The sequence below is a fragment of the Narcine bancroftii genome, chromosome 7 (assembly GCF_036971445.1).
Source record: "Narcine bancroftii isolate sNarBan1 chromosome 7, sNarBan1.hap1, whole genome shotgun sequence".
Lineage (NCBI taxonomy): Eukaryota > Metazoa > Chordata > Chondrichthyes > Torpediniformes > Narcinidae > Narcine > Narcine bancroftii.
In genome coordinates, this window is record NC_091475.1 from 76,244,798 (window position 1) to 76,267,677 (window position 22,880).

The window sequence follows — 22,880 nt, forward strand, 5'->3', positions numbered from 1 at the left end:
CCACAGAGGGGATCAAATACCTAGGAGATAATATTGATGGTAACTTGAAAAATCTATACAAGTTAAACTACATCCCCTTGCTGGAGAGAGTGGAGGAGGACTTAAAGAAATGGATGTACCTGCCTATAACATTGGTGGGCAGGGTTAACTGCATCAAAATGAATGTGTTGCCAAGATTCCAGTATCTTTTTAAAACATTTCCTGTGCCATTGGACTGGGGTTTCTTTAAACAGCTGTTGCATAAGGTTAGAAGGTTTATTTGGATGGGTAAGGTCTCTATGGAAAAAATTAGTCTAGGTGGATTGAGGATGCCAGACCTCAAAAAATATTATTGGGCAGCTCAGTCGAGATACATCACCTCTCTCTTTCAGGGAGGAGGTGCACCATCCTGGGCACAAGTTGATCTGTACTTGGTGGGCAAGAAGATAGCAGAGGATTTTATCTACAAATGGGACACCAAATTGCTGTCAGGGAAGAAGGGCAGTCCCATACTAAAACAAGTGATTAGTATCTGGATCAAAATTAACCAGTATCTGAATGCTAAAGTGGAGCTATAAACAAAAACACCATGGACTCCGAATAAATTAATACCATTAACGGAAGGTAACAAGATCCTAGATGTTTGGTGCTGTATGCATCAGGTGCATAAAGGACTGTTATGAGCAGGGGCAATTAATGTCGTTTGAGCAGCTAAAAAAAAAATGCTTTGCTAAATCAGACTGCTATCTTCAAATAATATCTTTTCTATGGGACATATTGGGTCCAAGTATGGCCCTACCTTGATGCAGTAACATAGAATCCCTGATTCAAAGGGGGAGCAGTAAGAAATTTATTTCAATAATGTATTGCCTGTTCCAGTCAGAGGGACCCAAACCGGGCCTTCATAGGTCGAGAGAAAGATGCAAGTCAGACTTGGGCATTGCAATTGATGAGAGATGCTGGTCCAGGAGAGCATGACCATGGTCATCAATGTAAGGTACAGGCTGGTCTAGTATAATTTTTTGCACCAGTTATATATAACGGCGCAGAAAATAAACAGATCAAAACCAGAACTCTCGGCCCAATTCTTCAGTTGTGGCATTGCAACCAGGATGCTTGTGCATGCACCAAGTGAGGCCCTTTTGGGTAGATCTAGGCCAAGTCCTAGAGAAAATTATAGGCAAGCGATTCCCACAGGACCCAGAGTTGTTCCTGCTGGGAAATATAATGGACATAAGGCTTACAATGAAGCTGTCCAAATTTCAAATCTAATTTGTGTTAATCGTATTGGCAGTGGCCAGGAAATGCATTGCGGCAACTTGGAAGTCCGACTTTAGTTTTAGTATCGAATGATGGAAGAACGAAATGCAGAGCTGTGTTCCCCTGGAGTAAATAACATAACCTGAGAAACAAATACAGCATCTTTCGTAAGATCTGGCAGCCATACATACACTACATAGGTGCATGGCAATGATTGGTTTCCCTATTCCTTGCTGCATTTTCCTCTCCCTCGTATTGATTCTGATCAAGGAAAGACAGGAATTAATATCGGACCAGAGGCTGTCCGTTGAGCTGCGAAGATCCCAATCCCTTACTTATTATTTATTTTCTTGGTGTTAAATTTTTGTTGTTGTTGGTCAAAGTTTGAGTGAGTCATCTTGTTTTATACGTGGGGGAAGAGGGGTTGGTAGAGACACGGGCTTGTGTGTGTATATATACACACACACACACATACACATAGTCAGAAAGAGAATGAAGATATGTATATTTAAATGTGAACTGCCGTCGTTGGCATGACACTGCATATGGCTGCACAAGCTTGTGTGAAAATATAAATAAAATATTTTAAAAAACAGTAAGAATACAGTTGAACAGCATGATCTACCAGGGACGCATGGCTGAATGTATGGTTGAACAGTTGATGCAGGGGGTTCAGATTCATGGGTCACTGGATCTCTTCTGGGGAAGGTATGACCTATACATAAAGGGTGTTTGCAATTGAATGGGAGGGGGACCAATATCCTTGCAGGCAGGTTTTCTAGAACTGTTGGGGAGGGTTTAAACTAGTTTGTCAAGGTGATGGGAATGAGAATGAGAGGGCAGTAAACAATGCAGAAGGAACAGAAGTAAATGCAATGTGTAATGAGATTGTCAAGAAGGATCAGAATCAGAATTTATTGCTATGAATGTGTTATAAAATTCAATGTTTTGTAGCAGCATTAAAGGTTCAAAATTGATATAAATTACATTTCTTTTAAAACTAAATAAATTAATGCAAAAGAGGAGAAAAGCAAGGTAGTGTCTGTGATTCATTGACCATTCAGAAATCGGATGGGAGAAACAGTTTGTGTGGCGCTGGGTGTTCATCTTCATGCTCCTGCACCTCCTTCCTGATGCTATCAATGAGAAGAAGCCATGGCTTTGGGGTGAGGGTCCTTGATCATAGAGGCTGCTTTCTTCAGACACCGCCTCTTAAATATGTCTTTAAAGGACTGAAAACTAATGCCCATGATGGAGCTGGCTGAGTTCACAACTCTCTGTGCCATTTTCCTGTCTTGTGCAGTGGCACCTCCATACCAGACAGTGATGCAACAGGTCAGAACGCTCTCCACAGTACACCTGCAGAAATTTGCAAGAGTCTTTTGTGACATACCAAAAGTATAACTGCTGGTGAGCCTTCTTCATGAATGCATCAACATAGAGGCCCCAGGATAAATCTTCAGAAATGTTGGCACACAGGAATTCCTTAAATCTTTCCACTGCTGACCCCTCAATGACAACTGGTTTATGGTCTCCTGATTTCCCCTTCCTGAAGTCTGTTGGATATAAGCCCATCCTCTGCTGGACATCATGGCGTCACCCTTCCATATATAGAACCCTGTGTGTCAGTCACCAGGTTAATCTAATAGAAGTAAAGGATGAGAAAGCATCTAGTCTCAGAGTCTTAATTGTGTTAGTGCATACACAACAGTGGCGATGAAGAACAAAACAAACCTAACACATACTCCATGCACCAACCGTGAGAAGGAAAACACAGAAGAAAGGTAGAAAATGCCTACCTGCAAACCCCAACAAATTTCTGCCAAGATGGTGGAGGGAAAGTTACGAGAATTCAACAAAGTAGAAGAAAGTAGAATGGTTTAACTACTACTGCGCAGCCCACAATATTGTGGAAGGTCCAGTAAACTGTTAACGTGCCCTCTTCCTCAGTATAATGGGCAGCAAAACATTCTACCTCCTTAAGACCTTGCTGGCCCAGAAGGATGCAGGGACGAAGACATTTAATGAATTATGCACAGCTCTAAGGAACCATTTAAGCCCCAAACCACCAGTTATGGCAGAAAGACAACAATTCTATGAAAGGAGTCAAGGACCAGGAGAAACAGTAAGTGAATACCTGGCATCATTGTGCAAACTGGTGGAGCACCGTAATTTTGAGCAGTTTCTAAATCAGTCACTGTGAGACAGATTAGTGATGGAGCTGGCAAATCACCAAGTAAGGCAAAAATTATTACCAAAGGATTAAGACATTACACTACAGATTATATACAGGGCTGCCTGCAGCTCTGAAATGGCAGATAAAAACTTGGATGTGGGTCAACCAGACCTACTGGTCAGGAGGTCTTCCTGCCAACAATGCTTCCATTGTGGGAAATACAACCACTGACCAGAAAAGTGTTTCTTTAAAAATTCTAAATGCAACCATTGCAAAACAGAAGTAAATGTCCCTTCTAAAGCACAGATGTCCTGCAGGCAGCTAAAGTCAAAACAATTGCAGAGCACACAGGAACCATGGTTTCTTTAAGGTTACCCTCACAAGATTCTGTTTCCATAACTTCCTCAACCCTGTCAACAACTAACACCTCAGATACAGATTGTTCTCCACTACCCTTATCCTCATAAGGTTTCAACATATTTATGAGACTAACCTAAGTTTTAATAATTCGATCTGGAGTGTTAACAACATAGCTAACATCATTCAGTTTTGATTTAACTACGTACGGTCCAGAAAATCTAGCTTTCAAAGGATTGTCATGTGTTGGAAACAAAATTAAACCTTTACTTTCTGTCTTAAAATTCCTCACTTGAGCTTTCCTGTCAAATAAATGCTTCATTTTACCCTGAGCCATTTCTAAATTCTCTTGAGTCAAAGTCCACACTTTTTCTAACCTATCTTTAAATTTATAAACGTAATTCAGCAAGTCCAACTGCACATCCTCATTAACCCACTGTTCTTTTATCAACAATAAAGGCCCTCTAACCTGATGTCCAAACACAATTTTAAAAGGGCTGAAACCCTTGCTGCAAATAACAATAAATTAATATCTTCCTCCCAATCTTTCCCATTCTCCAGACAATCAATCCTCATCATATTTTTAAGAATAGAATGAAATCTTTGCAAAGCTCCCTGAGTTTCAGGATGGTATGCAGATGAAGTGATCTGTTTTATTCCCAGCTCATAAATCATCTGCTGAAACAACCCAGACATAAAGTTAGATCCTTGATCACTCTGAATCTCTTTAGGTAATCCAAAAACTGAAAAATCTTTCCAGAGCCTTTACCACCATTTTGGCTTTAATTTTCCATAATGGTATTGCCTCTGGAAATCTCAATGCTGTACACATAATTGTTAATAAGTACTGATTCCCAGACTTAGTTTTAGGCAGGGGACCTACACAATCCACAATAACCCTAGTGAAAGGTTCCCCAACAACAGGAATAGGTTGTAATGGAGCTACTGGAGGACCCTGGTTAGCTTTCCCCACAACCTGACAAAAGTGACATGTCTAACACCAATTTACAACAACCTTCCTCAAACCAGGTCAGAAAAAATTGTCTCAAAATCTTATTCATGGTTTTCTTTATGCCAAGATAGTCCTGTGGGCTAGATTTTAAATTTCATTCCGGTAATTTCTAGGAACAACCCCCCCCCCCCCCCCCCACCCCACACACACTCTTCATTAGCAGGAATATCAAGAGGTCTCCATTTTCTCATCCACAATTCACCCTTAAAGTAATATCCACAAGCCATTTCTTTAATCTCCTGTTCACTTACTGCTTTGTCCTTTAAGTCAATAAGATTTGTATCTGTTTTCTGTTGCTTAATTAACTCTTTCCTTTACAAAGAGAAATCCTGACTCTCACAATTAACCTGCTCTTTCAAAACTATTTCAGAAGCACTGGGCAAAGTCTCTATCATCTGGATCTTCTTCAGCTCTCATCATTTTTTTAGTCAAAGACCTTGTAACAGCACATGCAGGATATATCTCACAATCCTTACTAGGCTGATTTGTTAATCTCAAAACTGACCCAACTTTATCCTCTGCCAAATCATTCCCTAATAAAAATGAGACTCCCAGCATGGGTAACTTTGACATTACTCCTACTACAACAGGTCCTTAAACTAATTCTGAATTCAGCACTATATTGTGAAGAGATATTGACCATACTTCACCTCCAACACTTTTAATCAAAGTTGGCTCCCCTGTGTCACTCCTTTGATCAAGAGTTAAAATCCTCTCCAACAACAGTGACTGAGCAGCCCAAGTGTCTCTAAGAATTTTAACTGGAACCTGTGATTCTCCCTACTTTAATGAAACCAAGCCCTCTGACACCAAAAGTTTGAAAACATCCATGACACCCTTACAAGATTTGGAACATCTGCTCTCCTTAAATTCAAATATTTGAATACATGCTTCTGGTAAAACCTCCTTTCTATCTCTTTTTCAATACTAGACATTTATCAATAACATGACCAGGTTTCTTACAAAAATGACATACAAATCCAGAAATTCTGTCCTTTCCCACCTTACCTTCATCTTTTGTCTGAACATTCTCTCCAGACTTAATTTCAGGTTTACTTGTCTATTCCACATTAACTCTCTGAAAATACCTACTATTCTGAAATTTTTGTGAATTAGAACAAATTTGTCCGCTAATCTAGCCATTTGCCACCACGTCCCCATGTCTCTCTCATCCAGGTATAATTTAATCTCATATGGAACACACCTTTTAATTTCCTCAATTAACATCAATTCTTTCAATCTGTGAAAATCATTATTTATTCCTTTTGAGACACACCAACGGTCAAAACATACAGATTTTCCCAGAGCAAAATCCATACAAGATTGATTCCATGTTTTCACCAAACTCCTAAAGCTCTCAGCAACCTTTTCAAAAAGCTGAAAATATGTATCTATATCTCCCTCATCAAAAGGAGGAACTAGATTTACCTGTCTACTACCCAAACACCCCAAGAGTTACAGCCTCAATTTTCTTACTTCCCTCCATCTCAATTTTTAACTTCTCTAATTGAAACTGTCTGTCCTTTTCAATCTTTTCCAAGTCCTATTTTCCTTGTTTTTCAGCTTCATCTAACTCATATTTCATCCAACCTCAATTTCTCCAATTCAAATTCCAACTCAACAGATCTGTGCTCTGCAAAATGTTCTTTCTCAACAAATTTTCCCTCACCTATATAATATTTCACTATAATCCTCTGTATTTGTATTTTCTTCATCCAATGCTCGACTTCAATCAGCTTTAATGCCTTAGAAATAACCATCAGTTCTTCCTTTCTCTTGCTCTACAGCTCCGCAGATGATGGTTGTGACAAAAATGTATCAAAATCCATTACTGCTATTTTTCCCCACACACAAGCTTTCAATTAGCTTGAAAAAAAACCAATTAACTAATAAATCACAAAAACTCCAATTTTCAATCCGAAAGGACAAACCCCCATAAAATGTTAAGAGCCCAGAGGGCCCCAAAACTCAGCAGCAATAGCTATTCACCAAGACAAATGGTTATTTAAACAAAAGTTGCTTTTAATTATCTTTAAACATGAAAATAGAATCACATTTTAATTTATCACTATTGACTTAACTAACCTAACTTAACCCCCTTCTAATTCTAAGCACATGTGTATGTAATATGTGCGCAAGTTCAAAAATGTTCTTTGGTTCATAGTCCAATTTCACTTCTCATTCTTCCAAGTCACTGGTTGCAGGCAATTCTTACACTGTGCACAAAATTTAACATTTATAAAGTTCATCAGGCTTTGATGCTTGAAAGGTAAATAGTTACCACTCAGGAAGGTTCTTGTCGGTTTTCAGAGAGAGATTTGCTATACGCTGGACACCCAGCCACTTCAGTGTATTGCTGATGAAACTTGCCCCCTTCAGGTTTCTCCAGATGATAACTTCTTTCTTTCAGGCCACCAGAGTGTTTTTTTTGTTTCTCTTATTCCAATTGAAACATTAGACAGCAAGTCCTCTCTTGAATGAGCCAAAAGGGCTTTGACAAGGCTGAATCAAGCACCTACAACCCACCTTCCACAAGCTTGCCAGCTTGTCCTGTTCCAGTCCCAGCTGCTGTTGCTGGCTGTAACACTGTAGAAGTGATCTGTGTGTGTGTGTCTCTCTGAGAGAAAGCCTGTTTGACTCTCTCTGCTTGCAAAACTATATGACCCTCTTAGAACAGCTCCAGACAATCTGTGGCTCCAACAAGATCTTTCATCTGTTGCCTTTTTGTAAACAACAATCCATTAGTGAAGTCTCTTGGGCACTCTCCAAAGCTCTTGCAAAGACTGTTAGCCCTGACATGTCTAGCATGGGGAAGTGCTCCAGTATTTTAAATAAGATCTATTAAAGTGTTTGTATGTGACCTACTCCAACAAACCTTTCCCAATTTATCTCCCAAAAACATATCTATTTACTCTGTCACACTAGCAAAGATGAAAACAGCCCAATGGCTGACCTTCAAGTACCTGAAATTTCAGCTCCTGAGATATTACACATCCAAGGAATAAATGGAGGAAACACAGCAATCTTTATACAGCAAAAAATAAATAGACACCCCCTGAAGATGGAGTTAGACACAGGGGCAGAGGTGTCCCTAATGCCATTATATGTAAAGGAAAGCTTGCTACCACACCCCCTGGTAGAAAACAACTGAAATAACTCTAAGATCTGTTACAGGAGACAGAATCAAAGTGTTTTGGAAATGTAGGGTCCAAGTACAATATAAACAACAACCAAAAACACTCTCTCTACATCATAGATACGCATGGACCAGCACTCTTCGGAAGAAACTGGCTACAACACGTTCCCCTAGACTGGCTGGAAATTGGTTCAATACTAAATGTAAACCACATGGACACCTCCCAGCCAGAACTCAACAAAATCCTCAACAATCACGCAGTGGTATTCCAACAAGAATTGGGGAAAATCAAAGGTGTTCAAGCCAAACTGCAATTAAAAGATAATGCAGAACCAAAATTCTTCAAAGCCAGAACAGTCCCATTTGGTATGAAAGGGAAAATTGAGGCTGAATTAAAGACTAAAGTATGAAGGCATAGTAGAACCAATAAAATATAGCAATTGGGCAGCGCCCATCATACCCGCACGAAAAGCAAACGGTGACATTCGCATTTGCGGCAATTACAAAATCACCATCAACCCATCACTCAAAATATCTAAACACCCAACACCCAAGGCAGCAGAATTGTTCCAAGCACTAAACGGGGGGCAAAAATCACAAAACTAGATTTGTCACAAGCATATTAACAGATAGAATTGGATTTTTTTTTAAATCGAGGGAATATGTGACAATCAATCCCCATCTGGGACTATTCATCTACACACCTGCCATACGAATTTCAGCAACACCTGCGATTCTTCAAGCAACATTGGACAAATTACTATATGGACCCTCACTTGGATGTTACCTGGATGATATCATCATCACGGGCCAAAACGACAGTGAACACTTACAAGACCTTGAAAAGGTTTTAGCCAGACTACCACAGGCTTTTACAATTACCAAAGGACAAATGTGTCTTCATGCGCCCCTCAGTAACTTAACTTGGGTTTATAATTGACAACGAGGGGCTATGAATGAATCCAGCAGGAACAGAAGCCGTTCGCAAGGCCCCCACACCCAACCAACAAATTGGAATTACAGTCCTTCCTAGAACTTGTTAATCACTACTGAAAACATATCCCTAACACGTCTACACTATGCAGCCCACTGAACCAATTACTCAGAAAGATCAAATGCGATATTGGAACACAGAAACCAAAAACACAGTCGATCAACTAAAGAAATACTAACGTCAACAAATAAGGTGCTGATCCACTATGACCCTAGTAAAGAAGTTACACTAGCCGTGAATGCTTCACCAGTGTGACTAGGAGCGGTACTATCCCAAATCACCGAAAAAGGTGAGCAACCATTAACCACAAGCGAAAGCAATTAAACCCAACTAGAAAAAGAAGGATTGGCAATAATTTTTGGTGTAAAAGAATTTCACTAATATCTTCACAGAAAAAAAATTCACCCTGACCTCAGACAACAAGCCTCTTAGTTTAATCCTGGGGCCACACCAGTATTAGCTGCGGCCAGAATACAAAGACGGGCTATGCTACTAGCGGTGTATAATATGATATAAAACATGAACCATGAACACTCAACAGCCATGCAGATGCCTTATCACGCATGCCGCTACCAGAGACAGAACAGCGAGAAGAAATTATTAAATGGACGGCAGAGGCATCAGCCATCAACCAAGAACAACTTCAACAACATACTATTTGTGGTGATATGTTTCCTCCATTGTACATAGTTATCATTGCCTGTTGTATATGTGGAGCTGGCCCACCACAGATGACTCATACCCTATGACTCCTCCCCTGAGGTCCGGGGTCATAAAGGTTGAGCCACTTCTCCTTTGCCACCATTCCTATCCTAAGATCCAGGTTAGCAAGGCTCTTCTGTGTATCAAAGCTATCATTTCCTCAACCTAGTCTTTGTGGTTACTGGTAGTGCCTTACAATTTAATACACAGAAATTATCTCTCCGATAATGGAGAAACTGGTGCACCCAAATGACTGAAAGTGGACCTCCAACTCCCAGGGGAGTCTGAACTCTATGAGCAGGGGATAAGCTGCTTTGGTAATTTCCTCGAGGCCGCTGCCGACCTGGTGGACTCTGATGAAAAGAAGTTCAAGGTACTGCAAGTAAGAGTCAGCCAGCAAATGCTCCAGGCAATCAGGGGCTGTGCCACATACACCGAGGCGATGGCTGAGGTCCGGGCCCTCTATAAACCGAGGATCAATGACGTCTACTCACGTTATCTCCTGGCTTCCTGAAAGCAGAAACCTGGTGAGTCAGCCAAAGAATTCATTCATGCCCTGCTCACGCTGGGGAAAGACTGTGGGGGGGAGTGCAATGGCTCCTGTACCGGTGACCCAGTGCATCGAGGACCTCGTCCGGGACACCTGCATGTCAGAATTGAGGTCAGACTACATTCAGCAACGTCTCCTTGAAGAAGACCAGTTGCTGCTGAAGCAAGCCATACAGTTAATCAGAACTTTAGACTCAGCCCAGCACCACACAGAATCGATCGCGGGCAAAGACGGACCCTCCATATGTGTGACAAAAATGCCACCATCTTGGGAGATGACATCGGGGGAAACTGACCCTACGACGGCAGCGGTAGTGACCGAACGCACAAAGTGCTTGTTCTGCAGTCAGGGGAAGCACCCATGACGACTGTGTCCTGCGAAGGGTGCAACTTGCACAGGCTGCAGAAAGCAGGGACATTATCAGCGGGTATGTCAGGCAAAGACCTACGTTCGAAGCAGCGCGGTGTGTACGGCCGATGGGTGGATCCCGCCCCTTCTTCCCGTGCAGACCGCGTGCGTGCAGTGAGGGGCACCATCTCACCGACCTTCACAAGTGCAGCCCACTCCTCCAACGCAACTTCCGTCTTTTTCCCCAACCTCGGTAGCCATGACAGAGAGGCTGCCATCTTGTGTATTGGGCCTCCACTCCGATGATGAAGACGATGCACTGATCCTGGCATCCTCAATGTTGAACCAACCCAGCTCTCATCTGATTGCCCACTCAATGATGCAGATTGAGGTAGAAGGGAAGAAAATGAACTGCCTTTTTGACAGCGGCAGCACAGAGTTTTATTCACCCAGATGTTGCCTGCAGACTCTCGCTTCCAGTCCGACTGATTAGCGGCTCAATATCACTGGTTGTCAAAGACCACCAAACTGACATCAGGGTGTATTGTGTTGCAATTCTGATGGGGTGGGGGGGGGGGGAAATGAGTGTTATGATAATTTCTCACTACTCGTTATGCCTCAACTCTGCACACCAATTCTCTTGGTCTTGGACTTTCAAAGCCAGTTCAAGAGCATGACAATGGCATTCAGAGGCCCCCAGATGCCCCTCACAGTGAACAACTAACAACTCACGGACCCCTCCCCCTCCCCCCCTTCCCCAGACCTCAGCTCCGGCCTCACCACCGTTTGGGTATCCACTCAGTTGCTATTCGCGAACCTCACCCTGGATTGTCAACCCATCGCTGCTAAAAGCAAGTGCTACAGCGCCAAGGACATGGCGTTTATCCGGGCTGAGGTTCAGCGACTTCTGGCGGAGGGGATCGTTGCCCCAAGGATCACCTCCTGGATAGCCCAGGTTCTAGTGGTCAGGGTTGAGAGCAAGCCACAACTGGTGATTAAACTTCCAATCTCATCACCCAGCAGGATGCTTAGCTGCTTCCCCGGATAGCTGACATGGTCAACAAGGTCATGCAATATTGTGTATTCTCAACCATTGACCTTAAGTTGACCTATCAACAGCTTCCCCTCCACTCCAGTGATCAAATTTTTACTGGTTTTGAAGCCCATCCTCTTATTAGATCCTCAACGTTCCCATTATTGGTGGAGGCCCAAGCTGCTTTTCAGCAGATCCGAGAGGACAGTGCAAAGGCCACATTGCATGCCATGGATTAAACCATCCCTTTTCAGGTGGAGAGCGATGCTTCCGACTGCGCACTGGCCGCCACACTAAGCCAGGCAGGCAGGCCAATAGCCTTTTTTCCCCATACCCTCCACAGCCCTGAGACTCCTCAGTCAAGGAGGTGCAGGCAATTGTTGAGGCAGTGGGCGACTGGAGCCACTACCTGGCCGGGAAACAATTTATCCTGCTGACGGACCAACGGGCCATTGCTTCCATGTTTAACATGCAGCAGTGGGGTAAAATCAAGAATGATAGGATCCTCAGGTGGAGAATTGAGCTCTCCACCTATAATTATGATATCTTGTACCGGCCAGGCAAACTCAACAATTCACCTGATGCCCTATCCCGGCAGCACAAATTTTAACCGTCTCCAAGCCCTACATAATTCCCTCTGCCACCCAGGAGTTACGAGAGTGTCCCAATATATCAAAACTAGGAAACTTCCGTACTCCATCGAGGATGTCAGGTCCATGACCAGACGCTGTCGGGTCTGCATAGATTGCAAGCCGCAGTCCTACAGACCTGACAAGACACGCCTCATTAAGGACACATGCCCATTCAAATGACTGAGTGTCGATTTCAAGGGCCCTGTTCCCTCGTCAAATAGGAACATTCATCTCCTGAATGTTATTGATGCATACTCCTGGTTCTTTTTTGCCATCCCCTGTCCAGATATGACCTCGGCCACAGTGATTAAGGCACTACGCAGTATCTTCACCCTGTTCCTGTACCTCGATTACATCCACAGTAATTGGGGATCCTCGTTCATGAGTGAGGAGCTGCAGCAATACTTTCTCACCAGAGGTATAGCCACCAGTAGGACCATCAGGGATAATGGACAGGTAGAACACCATTGTTTGGAAGGCTGTGCTCCTGACTCTGAAGTCCAGAGACCTGCCACTGTTGCTCACTCCTTTGTACTCCTTTATACTGTCATGAACACCACCCTTAACAAATGCATGCTTGCCTTCCCTAGGAAGTCGCAAAATCCCCGCATGGTTGGCGACACTAGGTCCAGTCCTGCTCAGGAGGCACATGAGGGGCCATAAGACTAACCCATTGGTCGAGAAGGTGCGCCTCATTCATGTGAACCCTCAGTATACCCCAACGGCCACGAGGACACTGTACCCATCCGGGATCTGGCGCATGCTGGAGAGCCTGGAACCACTCGTTACACCCCTGTTCATACTACATTTCACACTACTCTGCAATGGGACTCATGGTTAGGCGCAGACTTGCCTGGGATACCACCCCTCGCAGACCACACTCCAAGGGGATAGGCTCCCCTTAAGGCACTGACCCTGCCTCCCTTCAGTTCTGTGACTGACATAGCCCCAAACCAGACAGTACCCTCTCAGTCTAGTCCATTGGTAACACCGCCTGTGGACACCTAGCAGGCAGAACAGCTCCCGCAGGTCCCGTAGACAGAGGAGGTCACCGGTGAGACTGAATCTTTAGTCTTGGTAGTTTTTCTGTTCCAGGTCGGGGGGGGGGGGTTCTGTTCTAAAAGGAGGGGTGAATGTGGTGATATGTTTCCTCCATTGTATATAGTTGTCATTCCCTGTTGTATATGTGGAGCTGGCCCGCCACAGATGACTCATACCCTATGACTCCTCCCCCGTGGCCATAAAGGTCGAGCAACCTCTCCCTTGCCACCATTCCATTGTGGGATCCAGGCCAGCAAGGTTCTTCTGTGTATTAAGGCCTATCGTTTCCTCAACCTAGTCTTTGTGATTACTGGTAAGGCCTTACACTATTACAGCCCAGATGATCACAAAGAAAACCTGAAAAGAAGCAACATTATGCAAGATCCTATACTTCACCCTTAATGGGTGGCCTGAATCTGAAGTCATCCCAGAAGATCTAAAACCTTACCACACACACCACCATGAACTATCAGTCAAAGAAGAATGTTTACTATGGGGTACCTGTACAATTATTCCAGCTAAATGGCAAACTACCATGTCATCAGAACTGCAGCACAACCATCCAGGAATGGTACGAATGAAGGCACTGGCCCAGATGCATGTCTGGTGGCCCTTCATAAACAGAGATATTGAAACAACAGTAACAGAATGCAAAGTACTTCAATGCAGCCAAAAATTCCGCAAGCCGAAGCTAACCCATGGAAATGGCCATCCAAATCATGTAGACTTCACTGGATCATTTATGGGTGAGGCTTTCCTAATAGCTGTGGATGCACACTCCAAATGGCAGGTAGTTTCACAACTGAAAAATACCAAAGCAGATCCCACAATTGACTGTCTACAAGCTATCTTTGCCACTTATGGATTGCCTCATGAATTAGTTATGGACAATGGCCTCAATTTACATCAGAACATTTTCTAAAATTTATGCACGACAACAATATCAGACATATTTTGTCTGCACCCTTTCACCCAAGTACTAGTGGGGACAGGGAACGTTTTGTACAAAATTTCAAAAAAGCAATGAAAACCATGAAACTTCTAAATGCCTCCTGGACACACAAAAATCGCAGATTTCCTATTGGGGTTCAGAAACACGCCGCATTCTACCACAAAACGCACACCAGAAGAACTAACGTTTGGCTGCACCTATGGTCCAAGTTGTCCACAGTTAATCCTGATCTGGGTCTCCAATTGCAAAAAAAACAGCATTGCCACAGACGTGGTACAAGATTATAGAGAATATAAAGACCTATGGTTCGTAGGAGTTATATTTCAAAAATTGAGCCCCTGCTCATACTCTGTTCTAGTGGGGAAAAAGATCCATGAACTGCCTCATGAACTGGAGGAGGTGGAACCAGATCTTCCATGGCCTGCCCTGACCCTCCCACCTCTCAGGCCGAGTGAGGGGGGGGGGCAGAGACAGTCGCTGAATCGAGCAGTCCAGTGAGGAGTCCAGAAACTGAGACACACAGCCAGGAGGACAGCGAAGATAGGCAGTCACCGCCGACTCAACTATCTACAGGTCCAGAGCAAAGACTGGCACAGCAAACCATGCTGAGGCAGTCCAAAAGAGAAAGAAGATCACATGACTGCTTTAAGGACTATGTGCCCTGATTATTATTAAATACTTTCCCTTTTATAATAATAACTCTTGAGATGTATTCTAATTCTTACTTGTAGTCCTGGGCCTAATGTAATCTTATTAATTCGGAGGGGCCCAGTCAGCACTTACTGGTGGGGGAAGAGAGTTGGGTATAAGCCCGCCCTCTGCTGGACATCAAGATGCCTACATCTTGATGTCACCCTTTATAAATATAACCCTGTGTGTCAATAGCCACATTAGTCTAATAAAGGATGAGAAAGCATCACGTCTCCAAGTCTTAATTGTGTGAGTACATACACAAAGTCCACAATCAATTCCTTAGTTTTGCTTACATTGAGTACAAAATTGTTGTTGTGACACCACTCAACCAGCTGATCTATCTCACTCCTGTACATTTCTTCATTGCCATCTATGATTCTGCTGACAACTGTGGTGCCATTGGAAAATCTGTACATGGCATTTGAATTGTGCCTAGCCACACAATCATGGGTGCAGAGAGAGTAGAACAGTAGGCTAAGCACACATCCTTGAGGTGCACCTGTGTTGATTGTCAGTGCGGAGGAGACGTTGTTTATGATTCACAATGACTGTGGTCTTCTGATGAAGAAGTCAAGCATCCAGTTGCAGAGGGAGGTACAGGTGTTCAGGTTTTGAAGGTTGCTGAGGGTATGGTGTTGTTGAAAACTAAGCTATAGTTGATGAAAATCAGCCTCATATAGGTGTTGTTGAGCTGATCCAGACCTGAATGGAGATCCAGTGAGATTGCATCTCCTGTGCAGCGATTGCGGTCATTGGCAAATTGCAGTGGGTTCAGGACTTTACTTAAGTACAATTTCATTCTTGCCATGACAGACCTCTCAAAGCATTTCATTACAGGAGACAGGTGATAGGGCTACTAGGAGGTAGTCATTGAGACACTTCTCTGTTTTTCTCGGACACGATTGTTGCCCTTTTGAGGCAGGTGGAAACCTCGTTCTCCAGTAATGAGAGATTGAACATGTCCATGATAGGTAGTCAGTAGGACAAAATTGTAAGATTTAAGGATTTAAATTGGAATACTTTGGAACAAAATTGAAAAAGGTCATGAATACAGCACTGAAGGTCTTGTATTTAAAAGTCCTCTGAATAAGAAAGAAAGTTGATGATCTTTTAGCACAGCTGGAAGTTGGCAGGTATGACAATGTGACCATCACTGAGCTGTGGCTGAAAGAAGACAACAGTTGGGACCTAAATATCCATGGATACTTGATGTATCAGAAGGACAGGAAGGTAGGCAGAAGGGGTGGGGAGGTTCTGCTGGTTAAAAATGGAATGAAATCTTTGGAGAGAGGAGATATTGGATCAGAAAAATAGAATCTCTGTGCATAAAAAGACCCTAATGAGAGATGTAAACAGACCTCTAAATAGTAGTCAGGATGTAGTGTGCAAACTACAGAGGGAGGTAGAGAGGGCACGCTAAAAGGGAAATATTACAATAGAAATTGGGATTTCAATATGCAGGTTGATTGAGAAAAATTAGATTGGTGCTGGATCACAAGAGCAGGAATGTAGAGAATGGCTTCTTAGAATAGTTTGTGACTGAGCTGACCAGTGAAATGGCAATTCTGGATTTGGTATCGTGCAATGAACCAGTGTTGGTAAGGGAGCCCTTAGGAGGCACCCTATAGATTAGAGGGAGACACTAAAATCAGAGGTGTCAGTATCCCAGTGTAATAAAGGGGATTAGAGATGTATGAGAGGGAGGACAGCAAAGTAGCAATAGCTGGAGTTCCTGTGAGAAATAAGGAAGGTGTTAGACAGAAAGAAATATTTGAATGGAAAAATGACAACAGTGACTGACAAGAAAAGTCAAAGCCAAAATAAAAGAAAAAGAGAAGAAGGAAGAAAAAAAGTGGTAAGACAGAGAAGTGGGAAACTTAATAGCTTTCAGAAGGGAACTTAGAAAGTCATTAGGAAAAGTTGAACTTTGAAAGGAAAGTAACAAACATAAAGAAAGCTTTTTAAAGTAAATTAAGAGTAAAAAAGAGGGAAGAATATAGAAAATGATGCTGAATAAATTGTAATGGGAGACAAGGAGATGTAAGAGGAACTGAATGAGTCTTCAGTGTGAAAGACATTAGCAGATGTGTAGGAAGAGAGGCGAGTGCAGTCACGATTACCAGAAGGTGCTTGGGAAACTGAATTACCTAAGGGTAGATAAGTCTCACAGACCAGATTGAATGCACCCTCATGTTCTGAAAGCCATTGCTATAGAGATTATGGAGACATTAGTAATGATATTCCAAGAATCATTAGATTCTGGAATGGTTCCAGAGGAATGGAATTTTGTGAAGGTCACTTCACTATTTAAACAGAAAGGGAGGCAGCAGAAAGGAAATTATAGTCCTGTTATCCTGACATTAGAGGTTGGCAAGTTGTTGGAGTCGATCATCAAGGAGGAGGTTACAGAGCTTGTGGATGTGCAGGACAAGATAGGCCAAAGTCAGCATGTTTTCCTTAAGGGAAAATCTTGCCTGACAAATCTGCTTCAATTTTCTGAGGAAATCTCAAACAGGTTAGACAAAGTAAATGCAGTGGATGTTGTATATTTGGATTTTCAAAAGGTCTTTGGCAAGCCACATGAGGCTGCTTTACATGATGAGATCCCAGAAATTACAGGCTAGATACTAACATGGATAGAACATTGGATGAACATCAGGAAACAGAGAGTGTGAATAAAGGAATCCTATTCTGGTTGGCTACCAGGTACCAGTGGTGTTCTGCAGGAGTCAGTGTTGGGGCCACTTCTTTTTATATTGCGTGCTAATGATTTGGATTGTGGAATAAAAGGCTTGGTGGCTAAGTTTGCAGATGATACAAAGATGGGTGTAGGGGAAGATGGTGATAAGGAAACTAAAGACTGCAGAGAGAATTTGATAGATTAAGAGAATGGGCAAAGAAATGGCAAATGACATACAATGTTGGCAAGAAGATGGTCATGAACTTGAAAGAATAAAAGGGCAGGCTATTATTTGGATGGAGAGAAAATTCGTAAGTGCGAAGGGACTTGGGAGTCCTCATGCAGGATGCCCTAAAGGTCAACCTCTAGGTTGAGTTGGTGGTGAAGGCGGTGATTGCAATGCTGGCATTCAAATCTAGAAGAATAGGATACAGGATCATGAATGTGATATTGAGCTTTATAAGGCACTGGTGAGGCCTCAGTTGGAGTGCTGGGTTCAGTTTTAGGCTCATGTTTGAAAAGGAAGGATGAGTTGGTATTGGAGGAACTTCTGGTGGTTCTTGGACTGTATTCCTTGGAGTTCAGAACAAGAGGGAGTGCCTCATAGAAACATTTTGAATGTTGAAAAGCCTGGACAGAGTAAATATAGTAAACATTTCCCATTGTGGGGAAGTCTAGGAAAAGAGGGCACAACTTCAGGACTGAAGTGAGCCCATTATAAAAGGAGGAATTTCTTTAGCCAGAGAGTGGTGAACCTCTGAAATTTGCTACCACAGCAGCTGTGGAGGCCACGTTATTGGGTGTATTTAAGGCAGAGATCAATAGGTATCTGAATATTCAAGTGATATGAGAGAAATCAGGGAGTGGGGCTGAGTGGAAGAATGGATCATCTTATGATGGAATGGCAATGGACTCAATGGGCTGTGGACCACTGCTGCTCCTGTATCTTATGGGTATTGAACAGAACATGGGAGCTACAGAGACAGAAAGAGGGAAAGACCACCTGCGGGGTTGGGAGGGAAGATTTGAGAGAAAGAAGAAAATGGTGGTACCAGATCAAGGTGGTAGGAGTGTGATGATGACCTCAAATGAAGAAATCTTTATTCCCCCGGACAACCTTAAATATTATGGTTTTATTTCTCCTGTGCTCTTCCCACAGCGCAGTGATATATGCACGCAATATTCCACCAGTGGTTTAACTTCTGTGTTACAAGGATCTTCCTGCTCTAATACGGTAATTCCCAGGTATTGAGGACAAGCATTCTTATCTACCTGTGCTGCCACCTTCAGGGATTTTGAAACATATATTAATATTCCTCTGTACTATCCTGTGTTTACCATTTGTGGTGTATATCCTCCCCTCATTTGGCCCTGAGGTTCTATGTGACTGTAACTTGACGTCTACTCTCTAAACCATCTACATACCGGACTTTTTCTCTTGAAGATCACAGGTCTCTATCACCTGTATACTCCAAGTTCAATTTTTTGAACTAGGGTCATAGAGCTTTACATCAGAGGCCCTTCATCCCAACTTATCCACACCAACCAAGTTATCCACCTTCTGATGTTTGGTCTATATCCTTCTAAACTAATCTGTGTACTTGTCTAAATATCATTTGCAGTTGTACCTGCCTCTACCACTTCCTCTGAAAGCTCATTCCAATTATCCACCACCCTTGGTGTGGAAAAGAGTGCCATTCAAGTCCCTTTTAAACCTTTCTCCTCTCACCTGAAATCTTGGTTCTCTAGTTTTAAACTCCACTTTCCTGGAAAAAAGACTATGACTATTGATATCATCTACATCCCTCGGCCTCCTCTCCAGGATTCACTCAGAACTGTTTTCTCAAGTTTGTACAAATACATGAGGTTTAAGGAATATTGGCAAGACAAAGGAGATAATTGAACTTCAGGAAGACCAGGAACTTCCTGAGAAGATAGAGGTGGACAAGACTACTGGCCACCATCCTGTTAACTGTTTACAAGAGCTCTAGTGAGAGGGTAACAGTGTGGTATGGTTGCTGTAGAGAAGTGGATCAGAGGTCAATCCACAGGACCATAAAAGTGGCAGAGAGGATCACTAGGGTCTCCCTCCTTTCCCTCCCCCATCTACATGATCAACAAAGTAGTTGTTTGAGGAGCACATAAAAATAATTGAGGACCACTATCTTTCAGCTACTCTTGTTGGGAAAGGGATGCAAGACTATCAGAGCTAGAACCTGCAGGCTGAGGAACCGTTTCTTCCCATGGGCAGTGAGACTGCTGAATGACTGACGGAACTGCTCATATTACCCTCCGTTTCAACTATTTATTACAATATTTATTATTTTTATATATGATTGTAATTTACCTAAACTTCACATTACAGACATGACTACAAATCTGCAAAAAGACGCATCAATGACCCGAATGCGACTGTTAAGAATCCAAACTCAAATAGGACATTACTTACATAGGCAACGGACCAGCAATCACGTCGTCTTTCCTATATTTCCAGGTTGAATATTAAAGGATTATTTTTTGTGAACCAAGTTCACATTCAAAAACTAACATGAAACCTGGCCCCTTAGCTTACAGCAATATGGATAAGTCATTGCTTCTTTGATCCAATTTAATTAATGTTAATTACAATATTGACATCCACTTCAAAGCAGATGGTTAAAAAATGTTTGATTGCTTGCTTTAATCTTCGGAGTCACACAACATTTGACTTTCTTCTTGTTCCATGATGTGCAAGTAACACTACTGTTAACATCTATGTAATCAACCTACTGTGATGTCATAAAGATGGAAATTTTCACGATGCCAACTTTTGCAAGTGAGTAAAGGCAACAGGGAGATCATCTGGCACTAATTCAGTTGGTTGATTTCAACAGCCATCTTTCCCTTTGGGTGTAAAAGGAATTTGATGGCCATTCTTCTTGAATGGCCTTCCAATAAAATGCCTGATTTAAACCCAATGCACCACAGTACAATGGTTTCCACTGTATGAATCATGACTGCAACCCAACTTCTGTTTGGTTCACCCTTGTTAAACTTCATGAATAGCTTGGTCCACAGTCAATATTTTCCTTTTGTTATTCCGTTTTTCAATGATCAATCATCAGATGTACAGAGGCCCAAGGAAGTAACAATATTTTCACTTCAATGTTAGAGACTTACAAAATCATGGCAATGTTAGCGTAGCAGTTAACATAGCGCCTTTACAGCACCAGTGATTAGGTCTGGGGTTCGAATCCCACGCTGTCTGTAAGGACTTTTTATGTTCTCCCCATGTCTGCATGGTTTTCCCCCCCTCCCGGGAGCTCCAGTTTCCTTCTATTATTCAAAACATAATGGGGGTGTAGGTTAATTGAGTGTAAATTGGGTGGCACAGACTCGTGAGCTGAAATGACCTGTTATCGTGCTGTATATCTAAAAAAAATTAAAAAGAGTACAAAGAGACTTGCTAGTAGCACAACTACACATATCTAAAAATGAGATGATAAGGCTGTAACACAGGACTGCACACACAGTAAAATTGAACCAGTATTCAATTGCATTACAAAAACAGAAATGCTATAAATTACAATGAGCTTATTTTTACATACACAAGTGCAATCTACATATGAACTGCATATACTCATCAGGTTAGGTCACTCTGTGGGAAGAGGAAAAAAAATTAATGTTTCAGGTCACTAACAGCTTGTCAGAAGTCAGACTTTGCTTGCTTTGCTTAGCACTGATGCAGATTGAGCTGCAGTGTGTTTCCAGCATAATTTGCTGTTATTTTAAATGATCAGTTTCTGCAGTTTTTCTTCATTTTTATTCAGTTTCATAAATTATGCTCTGCCATCCTAACATGTGAACATGGTCATAACAGCACACGAATGGGACCTTCGGCTCAATTCGTCCATGCTGACCAGACCCATCTGAGCTCAGCATATCAGAGTCAGAATCAGATTCAGAATTTATTGTCGGGAACAAGTCACAAAATTTGTTGTTTTGCGGCAGCTTCACAGTCCAAACATTCATATAAACCACCTTACAACAATAAATAGTGGACGAAAAGTCAAAGTAAGGCAATGTCTTTGGTTCATTGATCATTCAGGAATTTGATGGCAGTGGGGAAGAAGCCGTTCTTGGGCCAATGAATGTTCATCTTTAGGCTCCTTGTAATTTTTACCCTGATGGCTGTTGGGTCCTTGAGGATAGAAGCTGCTTTATTAAGACACCACCTCTTGGAAATGTCCTGAATAGAGTAAAGTCTGGTGCCTGTGATGTTGCAGGCTGAGTTAATAACCTTTTGTTGTTGTCCTGGTTGCATCACAGTGATGCAACCAACCAGAATGCTCTCCACAGTACACCTGTAGAAGGTTTTGAGTGTTCAGTGACATACCATATCTCCTCAAACACCTCACAAAGCCGTTGGTGAGCCTTCTTCATGATTGCATTGACATCATGTCTCCAGGACAGATCCTCAGCGATGTTAACACCCAGGTATCTGAAGTTCTTGACTTTCACCACTACTGAGCCCTCAATGAGGACTGGATCGTGTTCTCCTGACAGTGGCGGATTAACCATCATGCCGAGTAGGCTGAAGTCTAGGGGCCCAGAAGGTATGGGGGCCTGTCACATTCACGTCAATATGGGCTCCTATTAGTCCTGGGTCCACCCGTCAATCAAAGCTCGCAGAGGTACCGTGTTCACCTGTTAATCAGCAACAAGGTCTCAGTCCCATCTCTTAATTCAGGCTCCGTTGGTCCCAATACTACACGTCAATCAATGCTCGCATTTGTATGCGCACACACAAGTCTGAGGTTTGCCTCCTGCAGCAGAGTTCAGCTCAGTCATGCAGCATTGCTCAAGGGAGGTTCACTTTTTTTTAAAAAAGACTCTCCCTTCTCCTGTGTTATTTTATTCTAGACTTTTTTTAAAAAAGAACTGATTGTATTTATCCTTTTGTAACTAATAGACTTTTCAAATTATTCAGGGCTAGCGGACAGCTTCTGTAAAGTTTTGTTTGATTTTAATTTAAAAAATTTCCTCCCCTCCTTCAACCAAACACCAACTGGTGTATTCCCAACACAGGTTTAGGACATTTTGGCACCAGACATTTTGTCCCTCAGTTTGATGACTACAATTTGGTGCTGGACATTTTGACCCACCTGCCACATTCACCATCTATTGGCCAACTCCATCTCATCGCATTGCTGCACTCCATGCCCAGCTTAGACAAGATGATACACAAGCCATGCACAATGTACACAAACCGTGTTAAGAGTCCAAACACTGACATTTCCAATCGGTGTCCTGTGCATAGACACTGATACACAGACTATGTCCAGTGTACTGCTGT

The 22,880-nt window shown here is 42.5% G+C and overlaps 1 protein-coding gene and 1 long non-coding RNA gene across 10 annotated transcripts in view; one reads left to right on the forward strand and one right to left on the reverse strand.

Moving 5' to 3' along the window:
- The window catches only part of LOC138739018 (cilium assembly protein DZIP1L-like), a 205,379-nt gene that overhangs the window by 164,038 nt on the left and 18,461 nt on the right, over positions 1-22,880 (reverse strand). For 6 of the 9 annotated variants that reach the window (XM_069890366.1, XM_069890364.1, XM_069890363.1 and 3 more), the window contains exon 1: positions 19,995-20,308. The exons of 2 other annotated variants lie outside the window; for them this stretch is intronic. The gene's annotated coding sequence lies outside the window, so the exon portion shown is untranslated. Of the gene's footprint in view, positions 1-19,994; positions 20,310-22,880 lie in introns of those variants that run through there. One more of the 9 variants, XM_069890358.1, reaches the window with a different exon arrangement.
- Positions 1-22,880, forward strand: part of LOC138739020 (uncharacterized) — a 78,936-nt gene that overhangs the window by 41,621 nt on the left and 14,435 nt on the right. The window lies entirely within an intron of this gene.